Here is a 27,680-nt window from a genome sequence, read left to right on the forward strand (position 1 = left end):
GTGAATCATCCACTCAAGGATTATTGATTTGCCAACAGAGGCAACTTGTTTATTGTTGAGCCACTGAAAAAGAAACAGTATGAAATAGAAGTACTTTTTCCTGCAGTTGTTATAGCAGTTAACCTCATATGGTTCCCAGAAGCTAGCACTTCCATTTTAAATCACACAAAGAATATCTTGCTTACATTAGGATTTACTTTATTTTAGGAAGGTGATCATGAAAAATGATTAGCAAGACTGCTTCAGCCCCCTGTAAATACTGAATGAGGATTTTGGCATCTTCCGTTAACAATTGGCCCAGGTTTAAGAGAGGCAGGGAGAAAAACAGAATGTCAGGGTAAATCTGTTAGAGTACTTTAGCTACATTGCAATTCCAATTGACTTCAATAAAAAGGTGCTTTATTGGCTTATCTAACTGGAATCCCGGAAATGGGATGGACTTGAGAGTAACCATAAGATTGTGACTCTGGCAATTTCTCTGCAATTTCCCTGGCTGTGTCCCCTTCTAAGTAAAGATCACATCTTTGGGCTGCTTCTCCTCTGGAGAAAAATACCTGTGCTGGTTCCTGGCTTCACATCTCCCTCCTACATTGTCCTGAGGAAGGAAGAAAATGTTCTTAACACAGACTTCTAATCTAAGGAAGTGTCCTGAAATCCATCCTAACTCGGCTGTTCCTATTACTTGCTCATTCCTGGACCAGTGACTGTGGACAGGGCAATAGAATGGGCTGATTGACACAAGCCAAGAAGGCTGGGCCCTGAAGCTGGGAGAAGTCAGTTTTTCTCACAGTTTCCTAAATGAATAAGAGCAAAACTCTGAACCAAAATTTAGAATTTAGATATCATAGGAAATAGAAAATTTATTCTGGGTAGGCAAACCATAAAGAAAAAAAAAAGGAAGAAGAAGAAGAAAGAAAAGAAAGGAAAAGAAAAACCTGTAACAGTGGTTCTCAATTTGGCTGCACCTTAGAATCGCCTGCGAGCATGTACAAATTTTAATGTTCAGGCCAAAACCTTGGGTGAGGGCAGCACTTTTTAAGGTTCCACGGTTGATTCAGTGCGCACTTCCTTGAGACTACTACATTGCATGGGAAGAGTCTATTACAGGAAGACAGAACTAATATCTGTCAGCTTCTCTTACCATGTGGGTATTTTGAAGAGAGATGAGTTGGTTTTAGTTCCCAAGCTCTGGCAGCTTAAAGCCACCTGAACTGACAGCTGTAGTTCCCCTTACAAAGTGGCTTAAATGTAGTGGAACTGTACTTTTCTAGCCTCACAATGAACAGCACAAAGGTTACAACAGTGCCTAAATCCCACATGGGAAGCATAGGGAAAGTCATTGTAAGCACTGCTTTTCCAGAGCAATGGAAAATAGAGGGGGATTACAGTTGGGTTTAAAATACCGTTTCTTTCCCTCTACCATTGGCAATATTTGTAGAGTCTGCAACCGCGGGTTCAGCATGGTCAGCTGTGGCATGGCTTTGTTTTGTTTTGTTCTCTGATCTCATCACTATCGTTTCATCCATTTACTACCCATTTTCTCACTCTGTTTGGTGCCCGGGATTCCATAGTTTCCCTCCTGAGAGTTTACCAGATAAATCATGCTGAATTACAACAGAGAAAAACCAAAACCCTCTTCAGACTTGTACTTTCCTGTTTTTCTTCTTTTTTTTTGGGGGGGGGGTGGCAGTTAAAAGAGGAATAAGAAAATAGAAAATAGATTTCTATTGTTTGATTTATAAAACTGATTGGGCTTTTTTGGAAAGTTTTACTTTCTCTTTCGATTCATTTATTTCACTTGTGTTCAGAAAAAGATCAGCTAATATTGGCCTTCATTTCATCCTAAATTAATTCACTCACCCAGTAATTTATTCATACAACAAAAAATTATTGAATGCTAATATATGTCAGGTAATGTACTGGGGTAAAACTAAAAATAAAGTCTCTGTCCTTGTGAAGCTTATATTCTAATGAGAGAAGACAGTCTATAAACAAATATACAGTAGGTCAGGTAGCAGTAAGTTTGATGTGGAATAATAAAGGAAGTTAAGAATGAAAGAGAATCTTGGAGGAAGGGCACAGTGGGAAAGAATGGAGGTTATCAGTTATTATTTTGAATAGAATGATGAGGGAAGAACTCCAACTAAGGTGACATGTGAAGAGACACCTGAAGGAAATGATTGAGCAAGCCATGGGGACATCCGGGGGAAACATTGTAGACAGAGCAAACAGCAGGTGTAAAGACCCTGAGGTGGGAGAATGCTGGTGTGTCTGAGGGATGGTGAGGCTAGCTGAGCGGGAGGAGAGTAGAGGAGGAAAGTGGTTGGACAGAGAGAACAGGGGTCAGCTTATGTAATATCTTATGTACCATTTGCAGAACTTCAGACTTAAAGGAGCTTAAAGGAACTTCTGAACAAAGGAGTGACATCATCTGACATATTTGAAAGGTATTCTCTGTTGAGAAAAAGCTAAGGAGGGCAAGAGTAGACTCACAGAGGGTTAAATATTTATGGTTTAATAATTTTACCTTTAATATTGGGTTAGGGTGTGAGATAAGATTATGGCTCGATTTGTTGAATACATTCCTTCTTGGTAAGTGAGGTTCCTTTGCCGTAAATTAAATTTTCATACTGGACTATAATCTGTTTCAGAGGCCTTATCCAGTTCATTGAACCATTGATTATTGCACTAATAACTTAATTACTGAATTATTGTAGCTCTTATTGTATAGTGATAAAATGTTTCCAGTGAATATTTGATCAATCAGAAAATACTCACCATGTAATATTAAATCACCAGAAGGAAATATACACAAATACAAATAGTGATGTTCAATGGTAGTATTATGATTTTTTCTTTATGCTTCTATATAGCTTCATAATTTTCCATGATAATCATATATTTAATTTTATGATTAGACAAAAAGTGTATAAACATTCAAACAAGACAAACAATTCTCTCCCTTACCACAAATACTCGTCCTTAGTATATTCATAACGCTTGTGTTATTTTAGTAAATATAAATGCTTTGAAGAAAAACTGATTTCTCAATAAATTAAGAATTCCAAGCTCATATATCTCTGCCTGTTCAACATTTCAACTTGAACATCTAATAAGCAAATATCAAACTCAACATGACTGGAAAAATGTCTTAAATCCCCTCTCCCCAAAACTGCTTCTCTGCACATTTCCCTAATATGGTAATTGGCACCACTTGTCATCTAGCTGCTCAAGTCAAAAACCTTGCTCTCATTTTGACTCCTCGTTTTCTTTCATGCATGACCGCTATTTAGCAAAATTTGTTGGTTCTCCCCTAAAAAACCTCAACCAAATCTTCTTATTTCTCACTACCTCAAAGGCTACCACCTCCTCATTCATCTTCCCCTGCTATACTCAATTTTCCATACAGCAGCCATAGAGATGGTTAAAATACCTGAATCCAATCATGTTAGTCACTGCCACAAAACACTTCAATAGTTTCCTATCACACTAAAAATAGAAACCAAAATATTTCCGTGGCCAACTAAGTCCTACTTGTTTGTTTCCCTGAAGGGCTCCTCCCCTTCTGACCAGGCTGCATCTACCCCGGCCTTCTTGATGTTTCTCAACTTAACTAAAGGCATTTATCTAAGACTTTTTGCATTTCCTGTTCTGCCTGGAATGCTCTTCTTCCAAATATTTTCATTTGTTGTTCCCTTACATCATTCGGTCCCTGCTTAAAATACCACCTCTTCAAGAGAGGACTTCCATGACCAGCCTTTTAAAATATAACACTCAAAATCATGCTCCATCTTTTTACCTGGCTTACTTTTCCTCAAAGTATTTGTCATTACCTACTTATATATTTTGTGTTGGTCCTTTTTTTTTTTATTGTCTCCCATCTCACTTGAATAATATTATTCAAAAGAATGAGTTTAAAAACAAAGGAGGATACTACATTTTACCTAAAATGTATAATGATTAGAAACAACCAAAGGAGATATACATAGGAAAAGATCTATCCCTAGAAATGTATGACAGTCACTAGGAAGTGCTCAGTTTCTTAATTTATTGTTATGTCCAGCCTTCTGAGCATAAACATAAATATTCATTTCCTTTCTATTACTTGTTATTTCTACAGAAAGCAAATTCAAGATTTTAAAAATATTTACTTCTTTTTTTTTTGCTTTTAAATTTAAACCATATATTCTCACAAACAGGAAAAACCACCACCTCTCTGTGCATAATTCAGGGTCATCTCTCTCTATCTCTCCACCTTCATTACTCACTCCTAAACACAATTGTACCTTCATCTTCTTTTTTAGCTTCAGTCTATATTTAGTGTATCAACTAGGGCCCAATGTAGGAAACAGAAAATATCCAAGGTATGACAAGCAGAAATATCTAATAAAGGGAACTAGGTGCTGACAAGTTTATAGACGTGCTGGAGAGAGAAAGTGTGCCATCACTGGACTTTTGATTTCAAAAGTTGCCCGTCCAGCTGTGATTCAGAGACCCAAAACTATTGCAGTTATTGCCACCACCCCTGCCTCTGCCAGAGAGATGATGGAGAAATGAGAAGAAAACATTTTTTTTTATATCTGTGATGGATATAATCAAGATTTTAAGAGGAATATTGTAGTTACAAAGCAGAAATAATAGGTTCTTAAGAAATAAAGAAGGAAAGGGAGGAAGGAGGGAAGGAAGGAGAGAAGGAGGGAAGGAAAAAGAACAGAGGGAGTTTAAAACTATGATAGTAGGAGTGATATATATATGTTTTTTTCTAGCTTTTTGTAGAAAACTTGAAAGATAAAATTGTGAAAAATCTTTCCAGGAATAGAATAACAAGACATACATAGAAAATGGAACACAATAGGAAAAAAAATAGGGGTTCAATCCAGCAGGTCACACATCTGATAATTCCTGAAATAGGAATTAGAAAACAGAGAGCAAAAACTATTAAAGAAAGAACATAACAAACAAAAGTCATAATGGAGGGCACAACTTTCCAAAATGAGGAAGTCACTGAGAACCCAGGCAACAATTTTTAAAAGACCCATACTAAGACACATTATCATGAAATATAAGTACACTAGGAAAAAAGAAGACTCTCTTCTAGAGGGTAAAGGATTAAGATTCAAGCAAGTGATAGGGAATCAACGTGGCAGTGGACTTCTCAACAGCAACACTGGAAGCAGGAAATGCCAGAGTATATGTTTTCAATTCTGTACACACAAAAAGTGTGGGGTGTATTGTAAGTAGGTATGTAAAAATAACATAGAAAAAGTCAAATAATTAGAAAATGGAAAGAAAACAAACTTTAGCAGAGACACCCTAATGGATATGGGAACCAGATCCCAGAGGCTCCAGGAATTTTAGCAAAAGATGTTAAAGAATCTTTAATCTAGTGCTTCACCATTAACCTGACTCAGCTGCTTCTTGCTTTTTCTGTATTCTATATCCTCTTCTGACTATTCACTTACCTTTCATTTTATTGAAATATAGTTGATGTACAATATTGTTAGTTTCAGGTGTATTACATAATGATTAGATATTTACCTGCGTTGTGAAATGATCAGTGTAATAAGTCTAGTAACCATCTGTCTCCATACCAAGTTATAACTATATTATTGACCACATTCCTTATGCTGTGTATTATATCCCCATGACTTATTATTATATAATTAGAAATTTATATCTCTAATCCCCTTCACCTATTTTGCCCACCCCCACACCCCTCCTTTCTGGCAACCACCCATTTGCTCTCTGTATCTATAAGTCTGTTTTCATTTTGATTTGTTTGTTTTGTTTTTTAGACTCCACGTGTAAGTGAGATCATGCAGTATTTTACTTTCGCTGTGTTATTTATTTCACTTAGCATAATACCCTCTAGATCCACCCATGCTTTCACAAATGCCAAGGTTTCATTTGTTTTTATGGCTAATATTCCATTTTTTATACACACACACACACACACACACACACACACACACACATATATATGTATATATATACTACATCTGCTTTACCCATTCATCTTTTAATGGATGCTTAGATTGCTTCCAAATCTTGACTATTGTAAATAATGCTACAATAATCATAGGGGTATATATATCTTTTTGAATTAGTATTTTCATTTACTTTGGATAAATACCTAGAGTGAAATTGCTGGATCATATGGTAATTCTGTTTTTAATTTTTCGAGGAATCTCTATACTGTTTTCCATAGTGGCTGCACCAATCTACAATTCTAGCAACAGTGCACAAGTGTTCACTTTTCTCCACATGCTTGCTGAACTTTGTTATTTGTTATCTTTTGTGATAATAGCCATTCTTACAGGTATGAGGTAGTATCTTACTGTGGTTTCGATTGGCATTGCCTTGATGATTAGTGATGTTGAGCATCTTTTCATGTATCTGTTTGCCATCTGTATGTACTCTTTGGAAAAATGTCTATTCAGGTGCTCTGCCCATTTAGTAATGCTTTTTGTTTGTTTGTTTACATTGAGTTGTATGAGTTTTTGTATATTTTGGATATTAACCTCTTACTGGATATTTCATTTGCTGTGCAAAAGCTTTTTAATTGATGTAATCTCATTTGCTTATTTTTGCTTTTGCTTCCCTTGCCTGACAAGATATGTCCAAAAAATATTACTAAGATCAATGTCAAACAGCTGTGTTTTATTCTAGGAAATTTATGTTTTCAAGTCTTACATTTAAGTCTTTAACCAACTTTGAGATATTTTTATATATGGTGTGAGAAAGTAGTCCAGTTTGATTCTTTGCATGTAGCTGTTCAGGTTTCCCAACATTTATTGTCTTTTCCAAATTGTATGTTCTTACCTTCGTTGTTGTAGATTAATTGACCATGTAAATGTGAGCTTATTTCTGGGCTCTCTCTATTCTATTCCATTGAACTATGTGTATTTTTGTGCAAGTACCATACTGTTTTGATTACTTTAGCTTTGTAGTATAAAATCTGGGCATATGATGCCTCGCAGCTCTGTTTTTCTTTCTCAAAACTGTTTTGGCTATTTGGGGTCTTTTGTGTTTCCATAGTAATTTTAGATTTTTTTGTTCCAGTTATGTGAAAAATGCCATTGGTGTGCTGATTACACTGGATCTGTAGATTGCCTTGGATAGTATGGTCATTTTAACGATATTAATTCTTCCAGATCATTAGCACGATGTATCTTTCATTTGTTTGTGTTGTCTTCCATTTCTTTCATTGATGTCTTATAATTTTCTGAGTACATTTTTTTTATCTCTTTGGTTAGATTTATTCTTAACCCATTTTATTCTTCTTGATACAATTATAAATGGGATTGTTTTCTTAATTCTCTTTCTATAGCTTGTAGTTAGTGTGTAGAAGTGTTAGTGCATAGATTTATGTATATTAATTTTCTATCCTGCAACTTTACTGAGTCCATTTATTAGTTCTAATCGTTTTGATGGCATTTTTAGGATTTTCTATGTATAGTATCATGTCATCTGCAAGCAATGACAGTTTTACTTCTTTAATTCCAATTTGAATTCCTTTTATTATTTTTTTTCTTGTTGGTTGCTGTGACTAGGACTTCCAATACTTTGTTGAACAAAAATGGTGAGAGTGGGCATTCTTAACTTGTTTCTGATTTTAGAGAAAATGCTTTCAGCTTTTCACCATTGAGTATGATATGGCCTTTATTATGTTGAGGTATGTTCCCTCTACACCTACTTTGTTGAGAAGTTTTTGTCATAAATGGACATTGAATTTTGTCAAAACCTTTTTCCTGCACCTATTGAAATGATCATATAATTTTTATTCTTCAATTTGTTAATGTGGTGAATCACCTGGATTGATATTGAACCATCCTAGCCTCCTTGAGATAAATCCTGCTTGATCTTGGTATATGATCCTTTTAATGTATTGTTGAATTTGGTTTGCTAATATTTTGTTGAGGATTTTTGAATCTATGTTTATCAGTGATATTGGCCTATAATCTTCTTTCTTCATAGTGTCTTTGTCTGGTTTTGATATCAGGATGAAGTTGGCCTCATAGAATGAGTTTGGAAGCATTCCTTCCTCTTCAATTATTTGGAAAAGTTTGAGAAGTATACATGTTAACTCTCCTTTAGATGTTTGGTAGAATGCACCTGTGAAGCAATCTCATTCTGGACATTTGTTTGTTGGGTGTTTTTTGATTACTGATTCATTTTTAATACTGATAATCAGCCTGTTTATATTTTCTATTTCTTCCTGATTCAGTCATGGGAAATTATATGTTTCTAGAAATTTATGCATTTCTTCTAGGTTGTCCATTTTATTGCTGTATAATTGTTTGTAGTAATCTTTTATGATCCTTTGTACTACTGCAGTGTTGATTGTAACTTCTCATTCACTTATAGTTTTATTTATTTAGGCCCCCCTCCCTTTTTTTCTTGATGAGTCTAGCTAAAGGTTTATTTATCTTTTCAAAGAACCAGCTCTTAGTTTCATTGATCTTTTCTATTGGTTTTTTTTGTCTCTAACTTGTTTGTTTCTTCTCTGATCTTTTTAATTTAGTTTCTTCTACTAATTTGAGTCTTTGTTCTTTTTTTTCTGTGTAAGGTTAGATTATCTATTTGAGATTTTGCTTTTCTTGAGATAGGCTTGTGTGGCTATAAACTTCTCTCTTAGAACTGCTTTTGCTGCATCCTGTAAACTTTGGATTATTGTGTTTCCATTTTCATATGTCCCCAGCTATTTTTTATTTATTCTTTGATTTCTTCATTGACCTATTAGCTGTTAAGCAGCATATTGTTTCCCCTCCATGTTTTTGTGTTTTTTGCAAGTTTTTTCCTTATGGTTGATTTCTAGGCTCATAGCATTGTGGTTGGAAAAATGCATGATATGACTTCAATCTTAAATTTATTAAGACTTGTTTTGTGGCCTAGCATGTAATCTATCCTGGCGATTGTTCCCTGGGCCTTTGAAAAGAATGTGTAGTCTGCTGCTTTTGGATGGAATGTTTTATATATTTATTAAGTCCATTTTCTCTAATGTGTCATTTAAAGCCAGTATTTCCTTATTGATTTACTGTCTGGATGATCTGACTATTATGTAAGTGGGGTGTTAAAGTTCCCTACTATTATTATTACTTTTTCCTTTTATGTCTGTGAGTATCTGCTTTATGTATTTAAGTGCTTCTCTGTTAGGTGTATATATATTTACAAATGTTATATTTTCTTATGGATTGATCACTTAATCATTAAGTAATGTCCTTCTTTGTCTCTTATTACAGTCTTTGTTTTTTAAAGTCAATTTTGTCTAATATAAGGATTATACCCCAGCTTACTCTTCATTTCCATTTACATGGAATACCTTTTTCCATCTCCTTACTTTCAGTCTCTGTGTGTCTTTAGATCAGAATTGAGTCTCTTGTAGGCAGCATGTATGTATTGGTCTTGTTTTTTATCCATTCAGCCACTCTAGGTCTTTTTATTGGAGCATTTAGTTTATTTACATTATGTATTTATTGCCATTATTGTCATTTTTTAGTTGTTTTCTGGTTGTTTTGTAGTTCTTTATGTTCCTTTCTTATTCTTTTGCTCATTTTCCTTGTGATTTGATAACTGTCTTCGATGTTATGTTTGAATATTTTTCTCTTTTTGTTTGTGGTTACCATGAGATTCACATATAATAACATATAAATATGACTATTTTAAGTTGATGATATCTTAAGTTCAAACACATTCTAATAACCCTATACTTTTATTCCACGACCCCATGTTTAATGTTTTGACATCATATTTTACATCTTTTTGTTTTGTGCATATCTTAACTATTGATTGTGGATACAGATGATTTTACAACTTTTGTCTTTTAAACTTTTCTCCTTTCCTTTATGTTTGCCTTTACCAATGATATTTTTCCTTTCCTAATTTTGACATATCTAGTTGTGGTCTTTTCTTTCTGTTTAGAGAAGTCCCTTGAACATTTCTTTGAAGCCAGTGGAGTGCTGAACTCTTAGCTTTCACTCATCTGTAAAACTCTTTATCCCTCCTTCAAATCTGAATTATAGCCTTGCTGGGTAGAGTATTTTGGATTGTAGGTTTTACTTTCATCTCTTTGAATGTATTATGCCAGTTCTTTCTGGCTTGCAAAATTTCTGCTGAAAGGTCAACTGATGGTCTTATAGGAGTTCCTTTTTATGTGACTAGTTGCTTTTCTCTTGCTGCTTTTAAGATTCTCTGTCTTTAGTTTTTGCTATTTTGATTATAATGTGTCTTGGTGTGGACTTTCTCAGTTCAGCTTATTTGGTACTCTCTGTGTTCCTGGACCTGGATGTCTGTTTCCTTTTCCAGAGTAAGGAAATTCTCAGCTATTATTTCATCGAATATGTTTTCTGCCCCCTTTTCCCACTCCTCTCCTTCTGGGACTCCTATGATGCAAATGCTAGTATGCTCGATATTGCCTCAGAGGCTCTTAAACTATCCTCATTAAAAAAGAAAAAAATTTCTGTTCAGTTTGGGTGAATTCCATTACTCCGTCTTCCAGCTTACTGAAACACTTCTCTGTATCATCTAATCTACTGTTGATTCCTTCTAATGTACTTTCTACTTCAGTTATTGTATTTTTTGGCTCTGTCTGGTTCTTCTTTATATTTTCTAACTCTTTGTTTAAATTCTCACTCTGTTTATCCATTCTTCTCCTGAGTTTGTTGAGAACCTTTATGGTCTTTACCATGAACTATTTGTCAGGTAGGTGGCTAATCTCCATTTTGTTTAGTTCATTTTCTGAGGCTTTGTCTTGTTCCTTCCTTGTTTGGAACACTTTCCTCTATCTCCTCATTTTGCCTAATTCTCTGTGTTTATTTCTATGTATTAGGTCAGTCAGTTATGTTTCCCAGTCTTGGAGAAGAGATTTAATACAGGAGATGTCCTTTAGGGTCCAGCAGCACACTCCTCTCTGATCACCAGGGCTGTATGCTTTAGGGGTGCCTCCTAAGTAGGCTGCATGGGCCTTTCTATTATGGTAGAGCCAAATACTGTGGGCATGAAGGTAGATGGAGCTGACCCCTGGACTGGTTGACTGCCAGACCCTGCCTCCTTTGGTGGCTGCTGGCCCACTGGTGGGCATGGCAGGGTCCAAGTGGGTGTGAGGAGGGCATGGGCCTGTGCCAACCTGCTGGGGGCAGGGCTTGGTTCCTGAATGGCTGGCTGTGCAGGGGTTTCAGGACTAGTGCCAGACTTCGGTAGGTAGATAAGCCCCTGACACTAATATGCTAGAGGGAGGATTCCAAAATGGCACTTGCCGCAAGCATTAGTGTCCTTGTGGTAGAATGAGCTCCCCAAAATGGCTGCCACCAGTACCTATGTACCAAAGGGAGTCCCAGTTGCGTCCTGCCTCCTTGGGAGGCTCTACAAGATCAGCAGTGGGTCTGACTCAGGCTCCTTTTAAAGTATATCTTTTCTGCTAGTCTTGAGTTCATTCTCATATATAGTTGCTCTGTAAATAGTTGTAATTTTGGTGTGACCATGGAAGGAGGTAAGCTCAGGTTCTTTTTACTCCACCATCTTGGCCACACTTCTGTCCACTTACCTGTTCACCTTTTCCTTTATACTTGGTGGTTTTTCTATTTCTGTTTCTTATATCAATTACTTCTCTTTTAAACACACACGTTTAGATTCTTGAGAAATGATACTTGATTTTTTTCTGCTTGTCTTTTCATGCCAAGGCACATTATAGGTCACTGAACAGCCTATGGATTGATTAGGTTCTGACCTCTAGTTATCAACTGAGGATTGTGGGATAATTTACTCCATAAAAAATATGGCCTGCTTGTGCTGTTTCTTTAGCAAGGAGTATGAACAAGGCAATTTTACTCTGAGCAGTGATTCTTCATCGCTATCACCTGAGAGTTTGTTAGATGTACATTTTGGGGCCCCATCCAAGGTCTACTGATTCATAAACTCTGGGCGTAAGTTACAGCCATATGTATTTTAGCAAGACCTCTGAGTGATTCTGATACACACTAATGTTTGAAAACTATTACCTTAGAAAAGGGCTATCACAGTATTATTCAGTATTTAGTTTACATAATCTCTCTGTATCTATGATTTTCCACTGTTAAAAGGTAATAACATTAGCTCCCTTTCATTTTTTTTGGAAACTGTACTGGCTTTTTCTATATTAACTCTTCTTAGCTGTGGGATGGGTGTGGATGGAATGCAGGTGTATAATTATAACAATGTGACTCTAATTATATACCTGCCTGATAAGACAACACTGATATATACAAAACTTCTAGCAAATTCCAGAAACATTCTAAGTAACAATAAATGTTAGTTTCCTTGATTACTTCCAACCACAGGAAACTCATTCCTTTTATTTTAACTTTACTGACCCGCCTAGCCATAGGTTCATATTCTTCCCAATAGAGCTACGCAGAATGGATTTAGATTCAACTGTCACTTACTGAGAATCTAGCATGTGCCATGTTTTCTCTTTTAGATCTCCCAGTTACTCTGTGTAGTAGACATTCTTAGACCCTTGCTATGTAAAAGCCCTTGAAACATCTGTACACAACCTTATCATCACTTTCCAAGCAAAACAACTCTAACTCTGTCAATTGCTTCTCATATGATATAGTTTTAAGACTTTCTAAATTCTGGTTGCATTCCCCAGATCGTATTTCAGCTTCCTAACATGGGGCTCAGTTCCTCATATTTTAATATTAAATACTTCATATATAAGCAATGATCTAACACATATAGCATATAATCTCTTGTTCTGGACACTGTATCCATATAAATAAACCTAAAAATTACCTTCAACTCTGAGCCACATAACTGTGGTTCATATAAACTGATGTCTTAACAGGTCTCTCCTGACATGATTTTTTATAACCGAAGTGTATGTTACATCTGTTCATATTAAATATCATTTTAGTAGTTTTAGTCATCACTCCAATCTGTTATGATTTCTTTGAACTTTGATTCTCTCTTCCCTTCTTTTTATTAGCTATTCCTCCCATATGTCTGTCATCTGGAAAGCTTATAATTGTGCTTTTATGTCTTTGTTCAAGTTGTTGATGAAAATGTTGGGTAGAACATATTCCCATAATAATGCACATAATACTAATATTTGATATTTGCATGATGCTAAAGCATTCACAAAGCAGATTCATATACATGATTTCATTTAATACTATTATCCTGGGCGGTAGGAAGGGCAACCATTTTGGTTTTCTTCTCTCATATTATGGATAAAAAATTTTGATGCTAAGAAAACATAAGTCACACCACTACTGGTAGAGAGTTAGTGGTACTATAACTTAAGTGTTTTAAAGAGGTTTTTGTTTATAGTTCTAACCAACTATGAATTTGAATCCACCTAGCTGTATTACCATTCAGCCCATATTCATGCATCTGTAATTAGTATCCTGAGGCTGGAAGGATTAACTCACTCTTCTGGAAGAAATGGTGTTAAAACAGACAAGAAAGGATAGGACCCAGCCAACAGAAGTGATGAGGGAGGCAAATGGAAGTCAGACAGGCTCTGGCTCTGCCAACACAGCACAGGCAACATAGTCTTGGAGAAGGGAAGTCAGGAAAGCTGATGGGGAATCTGCTTTGGGGTGGGCAAATGGCCATGTGGGGATCTCCTCCAGTGAGATAAAAGGTACCACATATTATATGTTTTGAAGCCTAGTCTGCATATCTCGGAACATATTTGATGAGGAATCTCACTGATTGAAGATGTCAACTCTGACAGTAAGCATACAAGGCCAGGATTGGATAACATCTTCCTCTGATGTACACCCCTACTTAGCCCATTCCTACTCCTCTGAGGCTTTATTCCCAAATGATGCACAACAGTGAGGAACACATGGCACTAGTTATCCACAGCACAGCAATCCTGCTCTCTAGTAAACAGGAATAGGGGTGAGCTAAAGGGCCTGGATATTGAAGCACAACCCCATCCTTACCAGGCTAAGTTCATGGTGATGACTGAGGCACTGTACAGAGTAAGTATCTCTTAGGTTGAATCTTATAAAATTATGAATATTTGACTCTTTTTGACCAATGGCAATTTCATACAGTTCACCTAATACCTTCCAGTTTTGTTCCGAGAGGACTTAAAAGGACCAGGATAAGCAAATGTGCCTGAAGTGTTCACCGTAGCTTCCTTCCTTTTAAAGATCTTTTGAAAAAGAAATAATTTTAGCTGGCTTTTGTTATTTCAGATGAACATATTCACAAAAATAGGTTCGCAAATCTATCAAATCACTAATTAGTGGGAAAATGTCAAGATAAATATCATCCAACATATATATTGTGAATGGTTATGTGCACTATAGCAGGCACTAGGGCTTGGAGAAATGTGTAAGACAAAATTCCTAACTTCAGGGGTTTTTAACCAAATCTAGGGTCAGACAAAAACCAAAAATATATAATACAGTAAAATTTAAGATAAGAATATATAAAGATAGAGCCCACTTTTCCAGGCCAGCAAGGGTAAGGGGGATAAGATAAGATGACAACAGATCCGAGTTTTGAAGGATAAATATGAGTTAGCCCGATAGACAAGAGGAATAAAGGGCATTCCGGGCCAGAAAAGTAATTGTTCAAAGGCCGGGGATACGGGAATGGAGGAAGGAATGGAACATGATGGAGAGTCAGATAGAGACACACAATTTGGAAATGTTTTCTTTTACTGATGGGATTAATTACTTGTAATGTTAATCAACTTTGTCCTAACGAAAAATTTAAATATGTTTAATTTTTTGAAGAGGTAACATCAACATTTCAATTATTTCCTTTTGACTTTTTTTGCATTTAATTTTCCTATGTTTTAGATTTAAGAAACTAAGATGGTAAATTTAAAAAAAGGAAAGCTGTACCTTGATTGAGTTACCTAACTTTATTTGCATAACTATGTACATTTTAAAATAGAGCACAATATGAAAACAAACAATAATATCCCTGCCATGTTACACAGAGGTAGGATTACACAATTTAGAACTCAACTTTATTGTGCATATATGAAGACTGCTTTTTGATTGCTCAGTTTTTTCCCCCCCAAACTCATAACAATTTCATGCCCCATCTTAAAGTTCAACTATATTTGAATTATCCATAAAAAAATCATAACTATTTTCTCTGCATGAAAATTTCCCCCATACTTCATAATTTGAAAATGACTAAAGCAATTTATGCACTAAAAAGGAAGGGGGGGGAAATCTCTCTTTGTTCTCAGACATGGGCAAGGGAGTTTGAGAATCAAAGGATAATTTCTTGAAAGAAAAGGTTGAACAGGTCAAAACAAAAGGTGATGCTGCATGTTGATTTGAAGTGCTAACAATAGCATCCCTTCCTACTTGCCTTTCTGGTGACGTGGTCTGAAATAAAATCATGAGGGGCTAGCGCCCCAGGGTCTCTCTGTAGATCATCTTTAAGAGCCATAAAAACCTAGTGTCCTCCATCTACTCTCTTCTATTTTAGAGTGAGAGAAACACATATGATTGAAAGGAAGGTTAAAATCTAAGCCAGACAACAAGGAGGCAGCTGAAAGGCTTATTCACCCTGGAGTGTAATGAAAGATGTTGCTTCTGAGGTAGAAGTTAGGCTTTGTTGGAGACTTCTGGTTGCCTAGAAGTTTGCAATCAAAGAGGAATTGGAGTCTGATGTGGTTGTGAGCAAGTGTGCCTCTGTTACATTGCTCTCCTGTGATGTAGGGGCTGTGTACAGGCATATGTATTGAACTGGGAATCCCTAGGAAGTTCCCAAAAGAAGACTTCCAGTAGTGTTCTGCTGAAGTAGTCAACTTCAAAGGGACCCAAGGTTGCTACTACAGAGACAGTGTGACTGAGACTTGTGTCCTTTTCCTGCCATTTCTGTTGTTCTTATGTATAGTGCCCTTTGCCGGACAGCACCTGACACACCATGTCAGTATACACAGATTGTTTTACTACATTGTGTAGAAACCTCAAAGTCTAGACTGTTTATGAAGTGGGTTCGGTTAAAATCATAAAGACTGCTTAATCATAATATGTGAATCAGTCTCTTCTAGAAAAGGGGCCTGGATTTAAACAGGACCTTACTTAGGTGTTAATAATTGTGTATGTATTAAAAACCAATAACATATTTTGAAATGGGAGTGGTATGGTAAGAAAATACAGTGTTAAGATATGGGAAGACATCTCAACATTAAATCCTGTGCACTAAATATTAATAGACTTGAAGTTAAGGTGGTAATGGGTATTGTACATTGAAAGCTGAAAATGAGGACAGAAGAGGGGCTGACAAAGAATAATTGGAGCTGTTACCATAAACCCACTTGTTTAGGGCTTGGCAGAGCCTAGCTAGAGGATTGCTGCAGATTCAGCATAAATATAGGATCTAGGGAAATGAAACAGTACTTGAGCAAAGTGGCTTATAAATTTCATGATTTGTTGCTAGTAAACTCACTGAACCAATTCAATCGTCATGTGTAATTCAGTAGTCAGTCACATTGTAGTAAGAGTTTGCTGTGTATTACATCACATCATCTAACTACACTAAGCTTGGGGGTTCGGGAGAATCTTAGGACCAAGGGGGAAGATAAGAATGTGATGTCAATTAAATTGGCAGAGAAGACGTTGAAAGCAGGGAGTGCCTATTGGAGTAGCTTGTCTTACGTGAGAAACTCGCCTGTCCCATCATCCTTTGCTTGCTCCTTGAACTGAGACACTGGAGGAAGAAAGCTAACATTTGTTATAGATGAAGTCCCAGTGTTGAGCAAAACTGAAGGGTGACTCCACATCAATCAGGTGCCTTCATGCAAACATAAGAAGAGTCAAAGAACACCAAAGGGCCACCAAAGAACACCCTTTACCCAGATTCACCTAGTGCTAATATTTTGCTCTGTTTGTTTTATCTCTAAAGATGTTTTGAGTACAAGAAGATTCAGATGTTCCTGGATGCCTGTATGACTTTCCTCAAAATCTAAAAGAGATACTGCTCTACCCTCTCCCATTTCTGTATTTCCTTACTTTAGTCCCAAACCTAGGAAAACCTTGTCTCTCTTTGTTGGACTGGCAAGGCTCTTTCCTCTCTGGCCTTCTAGTGGAAACTACTCTTCCCAGAGCCTTCAGCATCCCAACTTTATCCAAGGTTAGTTCCTGAGCTTGCCTCCCTCTTTTCAGGACCAATGCATCATTATTGAGATTCTGCAGTCTGAGTCCTGCCTCCACATCTTCTGCCTCCTTGGAGCATTTGTTTCCTTACAACTCCATATGCTTGCTCAGTTTTCACTCCCAGCTCCTACCAACCTCTCTCTACCGGCTGCCCCTCCCATCTGTAAGCAGTCCTCCCCCAGTTACATTAGTATTAAAAAATATCCTCATTCATTCCACACTTCTGACCTAGTACTGTATCATTCTCTCTTCCACTGGAAGCTGTGCATTTGCATTTTATCACATCCATCCCAGCCCATATGGGGTCACCCTTCAATCCTCTGATATTTTTAGAGAAAGTGAGCATTTTGCTACAATCATTAGTCTGGTATTTGTGGCTTTTCTGCTGAAAGTTTGGCTTTCTAGTGACAGCTGCAGTAGAGATTGAAGTGTGGATCATAGCTATTGTCAAGGAGAAAAAGCTTGCTCAGGATTCTAGAAGCCTGTAGCCTCCTTTTTTCTCCCATGTGTTGAAATGTTAGAGTATAAATTAGTGATGAATGTGGCTGAGAGGAAGTAATGTACCAGGTAAAGAGAGGACCAGATACGGTTAGGGTTAGAATCTTTCAAATGCTACTAGCATCTTCACCAATTAACATTCTTGGGGACAATTGTTAGTCTCAGAGTACTAATAACTATCTTTGCTAAGACATATTCAAGTTGTTACTTTTAACCTTTCATCCTAGATACTTAAATGATACACTGAGAATATGGAGTTGTGTGATATGTTGATTTCAGCTGTTGACTATTCATCTCCTTGAATAGCTGTTTAAATCAAACTGGATTTGCTTTTCCCAAAGGTCTAGTTCATTCTGTTTCTATATGTGCATAACTACTGTGAAGCATGCTGGAAGGTAGAGTCAGGAACTCCTTCCTTGGAAGCAGAAACAGTTGAAATGAGAGTAGGAGCACTGAGCACTCCTTGTTTGTACCTGGAATTATCCAACTACAACAAAGAGAGGAAAAGTTATTACTTAACACCCAAAATGACAATAGATGCTTCTGCTTTCTAAACGAAATTGGATAAAATCATCTCTATGTACTGTTTCTTTCCTCTCATGGAGATTGGTTGAGTTGATAGAAAGTAAAGAAATTCAAAGCTTCTTCCAGTTCATTTGTGTACTTTGGGAGGCCCTGGAAGAATCTGTAGCTTGGCGCTGTCCCCTGCAATGGCAGCCTCTGAGCTGGGTAGGTGGTGGAGAGCTGTTACTCTGCATAATAATGTACAAGGGAGTGTCCCCCCTGGGAGGCTAAAGGAAGGAGCCCCAGAAACTAGTGAAGCAAGGAGATTTCAGGCAGCTAAGCAGCAGATTGAAGCAAACACCTGTCACCTCAACCCTTCAGGAAAGTCTGCTCCATGTAAACACCTTAAGTGAGAAAATTTGAGTAGACAGAAAACACTCGGTAGAGGAAGTGAGACCCAGGTAAGATCAGAGTTCATTGGAGATAGAACTCAATACTGGAATAGATACTTTAGAAACATTTTGACAAGAGCATTGCAAATTTGGGATAGTGGAATCAAGACACATAAAGAACATGTCTTATTTGCCTAGTTGTCTCTGGTTTCTAAACATTACCACCCACAAGGCACACTTTTGACATACTTTCTGTTCTTGTACCTGAAAGCTGTAGGAAACCCCACATATGTGAATGTGTTTGCCCTTTAAATGCAGCATAATCAACTGCAAGAGCTTTATGTGCCCATTTAGAAACTGAGGGATAATTAGATATAATCTATATATTATAACACATTTCAAAGGGAGACATTTAAATGTCATAAATTTTATCTATAATGTAAACCTAATTCCATTTTATCATATTACTTTTTTCCAGCTCTAATATTGGATTCACTGTAAATGTTCTAATCTAACAGCACACCATCAAACACTTTTCATTCCTTTAAAAACTTGGGAGCTGTGATACTCAATACTTGATGGGACTGTTGAATTACTTGATATGATAGCTTTTGACAAAACATTAACTTTTATAGAAAACATATTCACATGCTTTAGTACAGTGCCTGGCTGTAGTAATTGTACAATAAATATTAGTTATTGCCAATCTTACTATTTTTACAGTTGTTATTGGATACTAAATGTGATCCTTTTCACAACTATTATCTCATTAAAACCAAACAACAGTACTCAAGGTAAATACTATCACCCTAGCTTCATAGAAAGGGAGTATAAGGTTCAAATAAGCCCAGTACTTACTTACCTATATTTTAGTAAATAGAAAATGGCAAAGTGACTATTCAAACCCAAAGCACATGTTCCTTCCATGACATGCCTTTATCTAAATACAGTCTGCCTTTGCTGGAGATGAATTGATTATAAATAGTACATAGAAAAACATTTACAATACTTACTAGAATTACATTAATTTTAATATATACAAGAAAAATATTTATGACTAGTAATAATGGATTTCTCGGTATAGCAGTGATTAGGAAAATAGTCTTAAATATTTTTATTAGAGTAAAACTGCATATTAAACTTAAAAAAAATACATTCATAATAATACAGCTCTGGAGAAAGTCACAAAGGAGGTGCTTCAATGGTTGGAGTTTAAATAACACTGCAACAAATCATATTTACTGGACTTCTTAAACTTCTCTCTTCAGGAACTCATTGATGACTTGGGGATTAGAAAAATCCACTCACATACACAAAACATCTTATGTTAAAATATCATTTAAAATGTTGTCTACTAAATTGTTATTGTAAGGGAAATATTTTATTTTATTTATTTTTTTGGCCTGGTTTATTTATTTATTTTAACATCTTTATTGGAGTATAATTGCTTTACAATGATGTGTTAGTTTCTGCTTTATAACAAAGTGAATCAGCTATATGTATACATATATCCCCATATCCCCTCCCTATCCCACCCCTCTAGGTGGACACAAAGCACCAAGCTGATCTCCCTGTGCTACGCAGCTGCTTCCCACTAGCTATCTAAAAAACAATAATTCAAAAAGAGTCATGTACCACAATGTTCATTGCAGCACTGTTTACAATAGCCAGGACATGGAAGCAACCTAAGTGTCCATCAACAGATGAATGGATAAAGAAGATGTGGCATATATATACAGTGGAAAAATATATACAGATGCAAAAATCCTCAACAAAATATGAGCAAACAGAATCCAACAGCACATTAAAACAATCATACACCATGATCAAGTGGGGTGTACCCCAGGAATGCAAGGATTCTTCAATATACGCAAATCAATCAATGTGATACACCATATTAACAAATTGAAGGAGAAAAACCATATGATCATCTCAATAGATGCAGAGAAAGCTTTTGACAAAATTCAACACCTATTTATGATAAAAAACTCTCCAGAAAGTAAGCATAGAGGGAACTTTCCTCGACATACTAAAGGCCATATATGACAAACCCACAGCCAACATCATCCTCAATGGTGAAAAACTGAAAACATTTCCACTAAGATCAGGAGCAAGACAAGGTTGCCCACTCTCACCACTCTTATTCAACATAGTTTTGGAAGTTTTAGCCACAGTAATCAGAGAAAAAAAGAAATAAAAGGGATCTAAATCTGAAAAGAAGAAGTAAAGCTGTCACTGTTTGCAGATGACATGATACTATACATAGAGAATCCTAAAGATGCTACCAGAAAACTACTAGAGCTAATCAATGAATTTGGTAAAGTAGCAGCATACAAAATTAATGCACAGAAATCTCTTGCATTCCTATACAGTAATGATGAAAAATCTGAAAGGGAAATTAAGGAAACACTCCCATTTACCACTGCAACAAAAAGAATAAAATACCTAGGAATAAACCTACCTAAGGAGACAAAAGACCTGTATGCAGAAAACTATAAGACTCTGATGAAAGAAATTAAAGATGATACAAACAGATGAAGACATATACCATGTTCTTGGATTGGAAGAATCAACATTGTGAAAATGACTCTACTACCCAGAGTAATCTACAGATTCAATGCAATCCCTATCAAACTACCACTGGCATTTTTCACAGAACTAGAACAAAAAATTTTGCAATTTGTATGGAAACACAAAAGACCCCGAATAGCCAATGCAATCTTGAGAAAGAAAAGCTGAGCTGGAGGAACCAGGCTCCCTGACCTCAGACTATACTACAAAGCTACAGTAATCAAGGCACTATGTTACTGGCACAAAAACAAATATAGATCAATGGAACAGGATAGAAAGCCCAGAGATAAACCCACACACATATGGTCACCTTATCTTTGATAAAGGAGGCAGGAATGTCAATAGAGAACAGGCAGCCTCTTGAATAAGTGGTGCTGGGAAAACTGGACAGCTACGTGTAAAAGAATGAAATTAGAACACTCCCTAATACCATACACAAAAATAAACTCAAAATGGATTAAAGACCTAAGTGTAAGGCCAGACACTATCAAACTCTTAGAGGAAAACATAGGCAGAACACTCTATGACATAAATCACAGCAAGATCCTTTTTGACCCACCACCTAGAGAAATGGAAATACAAACAAAAATAAACAAATGGGACCTAATGAAACTTCAAAGCTTTTGCACAGCAAAGGAAACCATAAACAAGACCAAAAGACAACCCTTAGAATGGGAGAAAATATTTTCAAATGAAGCAACTGACAAAGGATTAATCTCCAAAATTTACAAACAGTTCATGTAGCTCAATAACAAAAAAACAAACAACCCAATCCAAAAATGGGCAGAAGACCTAAATAGACATTTCTCCAAAGAAGATATACAGATTGCCAACAAACACATGAAAGAATGCTCAACATCATTAAGCATTAGAGAAATGCATATCAAAACTACAGTGAGGTATCATCTCACACTGGTCAGAATGGCCATCATCAAAAAATCTAGAAACAATAAATGCTGGAGAGGGTGTGGAGAAAAGGGAACCCTCTTGCACTGTTGATGGGAATGTAAATTGATACAGCCACTGTGGAGAACAGTATGGAGGTTCCTTTAAAAACTAAAAATAGAACTACCATATGATCCAGCAATCCCACTACAGGGCATATACCCTGAGAAAACCATCATTCAAAAAGAGTCATATACCAAAATGTTCTTTGCAGCTCTATTTACAATAACCAGAACATGGAGGCAACCTAAGTGTCCATCAACAGATGAATGGATAAAGAAGATGTGGCACATATATACAATGGAATATTACTCAGCCTTAAAAAGAACTGAAATTGAGTTATTTGTAGTGAGGTGGATGGACCTAGAATCTGTCATACAGAGTGAAGTAAGTCAGAAAGAGAAAAACAAATACCGTATGCTAACACATATATATGGAATGTAAAAAAAAAAAAAAATGGTCATGAAGAACCTAGGGGCAAGATGGGAATAAAGACACAGACCTACTAGAGAATGGACTTGAGGATACAGAGAGGGGAAGGGTAAACTGGGACGAAGTGAGAGAGTGGCATGGACATATATACACTACCAAACATAAAATAGATAGCTGGTGGGAAGCAGCCACATAGCACAGAGAGATCAACTCTGTGCTTTGTGACCACCTAGAGGGGTGGGATAGGGAGGGTGGGAGGGATGGAGACACAAGAAGGAAGAGATATGGGGATATATGTATATGTATAGTTGATTCACTTTGTTATAAAGCAGAAACTAACACACCATTGTAAAGCAATTATACTCCAATAAAGATGTTAAAATTTTTTGTAAATATATAAAAATAAAAAAAAGAATGAATGGGAGATTAACAGGCAGAGGACAGGGTGGGGGTGAGGCCAAGGAAACAATAGAAACAAGATATGCAGGAAAATGGGGTAGATTGTACCCTAGAAACAGAATAATCCAGTTTGTAAAAAAAAAAAAAAATTACAAGTCAACTTGATTGTTTTAAGCTTTATTTTAACCTTAAGACTTGTCTATTAGTTTAGGCTTAGAGTGTTTTTTATTTGTTTAACTCTGCTACTAAAGCAGGAGCCTCCTGGGATCTCCACTGAATGCTCCATTGAGGAGTGTCCCCTCTGGTTGGTCAGAAATCAAATGTGTCCCAAGGCTGTGTGGTATCTGGGACTTGTTCACATTACAGCTCTTATTCTAGAGGTTGTTCTTAGACCAGTCCTATGAAGACCCATATTTTTAGGCTTAGCTAATATTCAGTCAAAGCCTCAGGGAAACCTTGTGCAATTTCTAGAGATCTCAGAATAATTACCTCTTCTCTGGTACTCTGCCCTGCAAAATCCAACCACCCCGTCCCCGCAACTCTGATCTCCGTCACATCAACTCAGCAAAATCACTGTGTTGTCCTTGGATTTATCTTCCCTGTTCTAAGGCAGCCATCATTTGTTTACCTCTTCTCAAGAGTCAAATTGTAGCCTATTGCACAGCGTCTGAAAAGAGTTGTTTTCTATTTTGTACAGTTTTATATTTTACACAGTTTTCCAGTTGTTTTAGCAGGAGGGCAGAGTTCTCTCTGCCACCTTGTTTCCCAAGTAAAGATTCCCTGTGTCATAATACCTTTAAAGAAATGAAAACAAATTGGTTTTTTAGTGTTTACTTCTTTTCTCCTTAGAATAAGACGTAACTAAGTTCATTGGAATTCAGGTGGAAGGCAACTTTAGATTACAGACACCAGTTTATACTCAGAATCACTCCTCCCTTTTACAACAATGCTTTATTAGTCTAAGCATTCTGCCTACTCCTTCCTTCCTTTAGAATAAGTCTCCACCTAAGTCTTTGAATACTCATGTAAGTACACACCTGTCAGGCCAGAGCCCATCACACTGTCTGGCAAGCTTATGCCTGCATCTAAACACTGCATACAGCTCAGCCTCAGAGTTCCAACCTTACCCCCAAACCTTTATGCAATTATGAGATTCCCTTACTCTCGATCATATATATATAATAACAATCTGGCTCAACCTTCCTCCCATTGCATATATAGAGTAGGCAAAAGAACTCCTTGTTTTTAATTCTTTTCTTTAGAAATTTGCCTGTAAGAGATTGCCAATTTTGGTGTTTGCCTCCTGTTTGTAGCTTAGGGAAAATATTCTCCCTAAAGCAATGGTTCTTAAATGTTAGCAGGTTGAAGAATCACATGGACAGCTATTAAAGATTCATAAGCAGGTTGTCTTTATTTTTCTAATATCAAATCAAATCTGACACCAAATCCCTCCATTTCCTAAGGCTAATGAGAAATTGATTTTCAGTCATTAATTGGGATTCTTCCCTTCAGGGCATGAAATGATTCTAGGGGTCTTATTCAAAGTATAACTTTTAGGGAGATAACTCTGGTTTTTGGTCCACATATGATTTCATTTTCAAAGACTTCATGGTTCCCGAAGGAAAATGTTCCTGTGGTTTTTGAGCCACATTTGGGCAGAAGGATCTTTGTCACAGCTGGAAGCTGTGCTCATATAGTTTACCTGGTGGGAATGTATCATACAACCAGAACCCCCCCATGCCCCCAAGATTTTCAACCTGCCTTGGCTCTGCCAAGTAGAAGTGCAAGCACTCCTGTTTCTTGCAGGGCCCCTCTATTCAATGTCTTGAAGAAGCTCTTCTGCCTCTGCTCTGTCCTTTTCTTCACCAAGAGCTTGCCTTACTCCTCAGAGACATTGCATTATTGCTCATCTTCCTCAGGAAGACATTGGGGTGGTGGTAGCAATCTCCTTACACTGTCATTAGTCCTAAAGTAATAGGATACTAACATCTATCTCCTTGAAACAGAGAGGTGAGAATTACAAAATCAAACACACACTCACACATAAGAATTAATGTCCCAATAATTTACCCCACTGCACATAATTTTTTTGTCTAAGTTCATTTGGCTTCTGGTTGTCTCACATACAGTTACTATATTGTATTTTCTTAAAAATTTAACTGTAATATCTAATATCTATTATTTTGAAGTCTATATTATTTTAACTTTTATAATATGTATGTTTACAGCTCACTGCACTTCTCAAAGAAAATGAATCCCATTTGCTCAATGGTGATAGAGCCTGAAGGAAAAAGGCAGACAAGGGTAATTTTGTAAGAAATCAAAATGTATCCTTCTGATGATTTTGGCAAAAGAGCCAAAAGATCTCCTAATGTGGCAGATTTTTTTTTTAATTTTAGCAAATGTAAATTTAGTGCCTACTATGGGTTCAATACATAGCACACTATTTTAAGTATTGTAGGTGGCTTCAAAGATGGTCTCTACCCTTCAGATGCTTGCCTTCTGACAGACTGTTTATTATACTGCATTATGCATGCCTCCTCCTCTCCAACTTTACACTTTTCTCTTTTCCTCCTATCTCTTTCTGTCTGCATGTGTGTCTCTCTTTCTCTTTCTGTCTTTCTCTGTCAGTCTCTCTCTGTTTTTCTGTCTCTCTCTCCTCTTCCCTCCAACATTCTGTTCCTCCCTTGATGCATCCTCTCCTGGTATTTCTGCTTCATTCTGCCTGTCTGCCCAATTCTTTTCCCTGCTGACAGTTTTTCTTGTCTTAATCATTTCTTTTTCTTATAACTTATCCCAAAGGTAACATGGTGGCCACCTGACCCCTTTCTAGCTACTTTTCACTTTAATGCTCATTCTTAACTGCTTTCAAAGGTTGCGTTGTAGATTGCCACTGAGATTTTTTTAATCATTCACCCCCTTGAGGTCAGGGATTATGTTTTACTCATCTCTTCTCTGCCAGGGGAGCACATTCTAAAGACTTATTAGCTGCTCAACAAAGAGTACATGATATCCCAAATAAAGCACTGGCAAAAAGTAGTACACTGGGATTGGGCAGACAAAGAGCAAAGTGGGGTGGCAGCACAATGAAACAGGAGGTTCTCTGGCAATCCTGTTGGTTGGGTTTGTACATTTTGTATACTTCTACACTGATGAAATGTGATGGATGTTGGAAATGATAAGACAATATTGCAACTCTCTTTTCACCGGTGTGGCATTTTAGGTTGTAGACTTCATTAAGGGAAGATGGAAATGAAATTCCAGCTGTGGGAGGGAAAATTACCATTTCCCCCAGAAGCAGATTGATTTGACCTTTAACACTGATGTTAAAAAACAGGGAGTTTCCTCCCCACCATACAGAGCTGCCCTTTGATTACAGGAAGGTTATCACTTTTTTTTCAGTGACTCTGCCCTGCCTCTCTGCTTTATTTATGTTGCTCTTAGTGGTGTGCTTTAGCTTGCAGGGAATGCTATGCCTCATTATGTACACCATGTGGACATGGGCTTTATGCCTGTGAAGTGGTTCTTAGTTTCCCTAGGCTACTTTTTTTACTTCAGAAGGAATTCATGTATCACAGTCTCCTTATGCAGCCTCATGAAAATTAGCACCTGCCTTCTCCTTACTGCAAAGAGACGTACTGAAGATTTATGCTTGTTAGAAGAACTGAACTCCTTTGAGCTAGTTGCCACCAGTGGAAATGTTATTATGTCCAATTTATGTATGGAACAAGGAGAGTAGATCGATTGTATGATCTGTTCAAGGTTATACATTTAACAAATATAGTTATCAAAATGAGAGAGGATGAGTGCACAGAAACTGTCTCCCCACCACACGGGGTTTTACATTATTCAAAAAGAGTTCATTAAAAACAAATGGTTCACTCGAGTGCTTCCCACTGTGCCGCTCTAACACGGCTCAGCCGCCACCCTTCGATATCTCCTTATGCCCGTTACATAAGGGAGCAGTTGAAGAGGCAGAGTTTCACCCCAAGCAGTGAGAGTGGCACCACCAAGCCACCTCTCTGGGAATCATACTCAGCATCTCAGCATCAAGCTGCCATAACTTTGAACTCTGTCTCCATGTAGCTGACAGGGTCTTGGTTCTCCAGCCAGGTGTCAGGCCTAAGCCTCTGAGGTGGGAAAGCCGAGTTCAGAATATTGGTCCACCAGAGACCTCCTGGCTCAATGTAATATCAAATGGCGAAAGTTCTCCCAAAGATCTCCATCTCAACACTAAGACCCAGCTCCACTCAATGACCAGCAAGGTCCAGTGCTGGTCCATGCCAAACAACTAGCAAGACAGGAACACAACCCCACTCATTAGCAGAGAGGCTGCCTAAATCATAATAAGGTCACAGACACCCCAAAACACACTACCGAACATCGTCCCGCCCACCAGAAAGACAAAATCCAGCCTCATCCACCAGAACACAGGCACTAGTCCCCTCCACCAGGAAGCCTACACAAACCACTGAACCAAATTAGCCGCTGGGGACAGACACCAAAAACAATGGGAATTACAAACCTGCACCCTGCACAAAGGACACCCCACAGTAAGATAAGCAAAATGAGAAGACAAACACACAGCTGATGAAGGGGCAAGGTAAAATCCCACCAGAGCAAGCAAATGAAGAGGAAATAGGCAGTCTACATGAAAAAGAATTCAGAGTAAAGATAGTAAAGATGATCCAAAATCTTGGAAATAGAATGGAGAAAATAAAAAAGAAAGTTTAACAAGGACCTAGAAGAACTAAAGAGCAAACAAACAGTGATGAACAGAACAATAAATGAAATTAAAAATTCTCTAGAAGGTATCAAT

Source organism: Phocoena phocoena, chromosome 4, assembly GCF_963924675.1.
Source record: "Phocoena phocoena chromosome 4, mPhoPho1.1, whole genome shotgun sequence".
Lineage (NCBI taxonomy): Eukaryota > Metazoa > Chordata > Mammalia > Artiodactyla > Phocoenidae > Phocoena > Phocoena phocoena.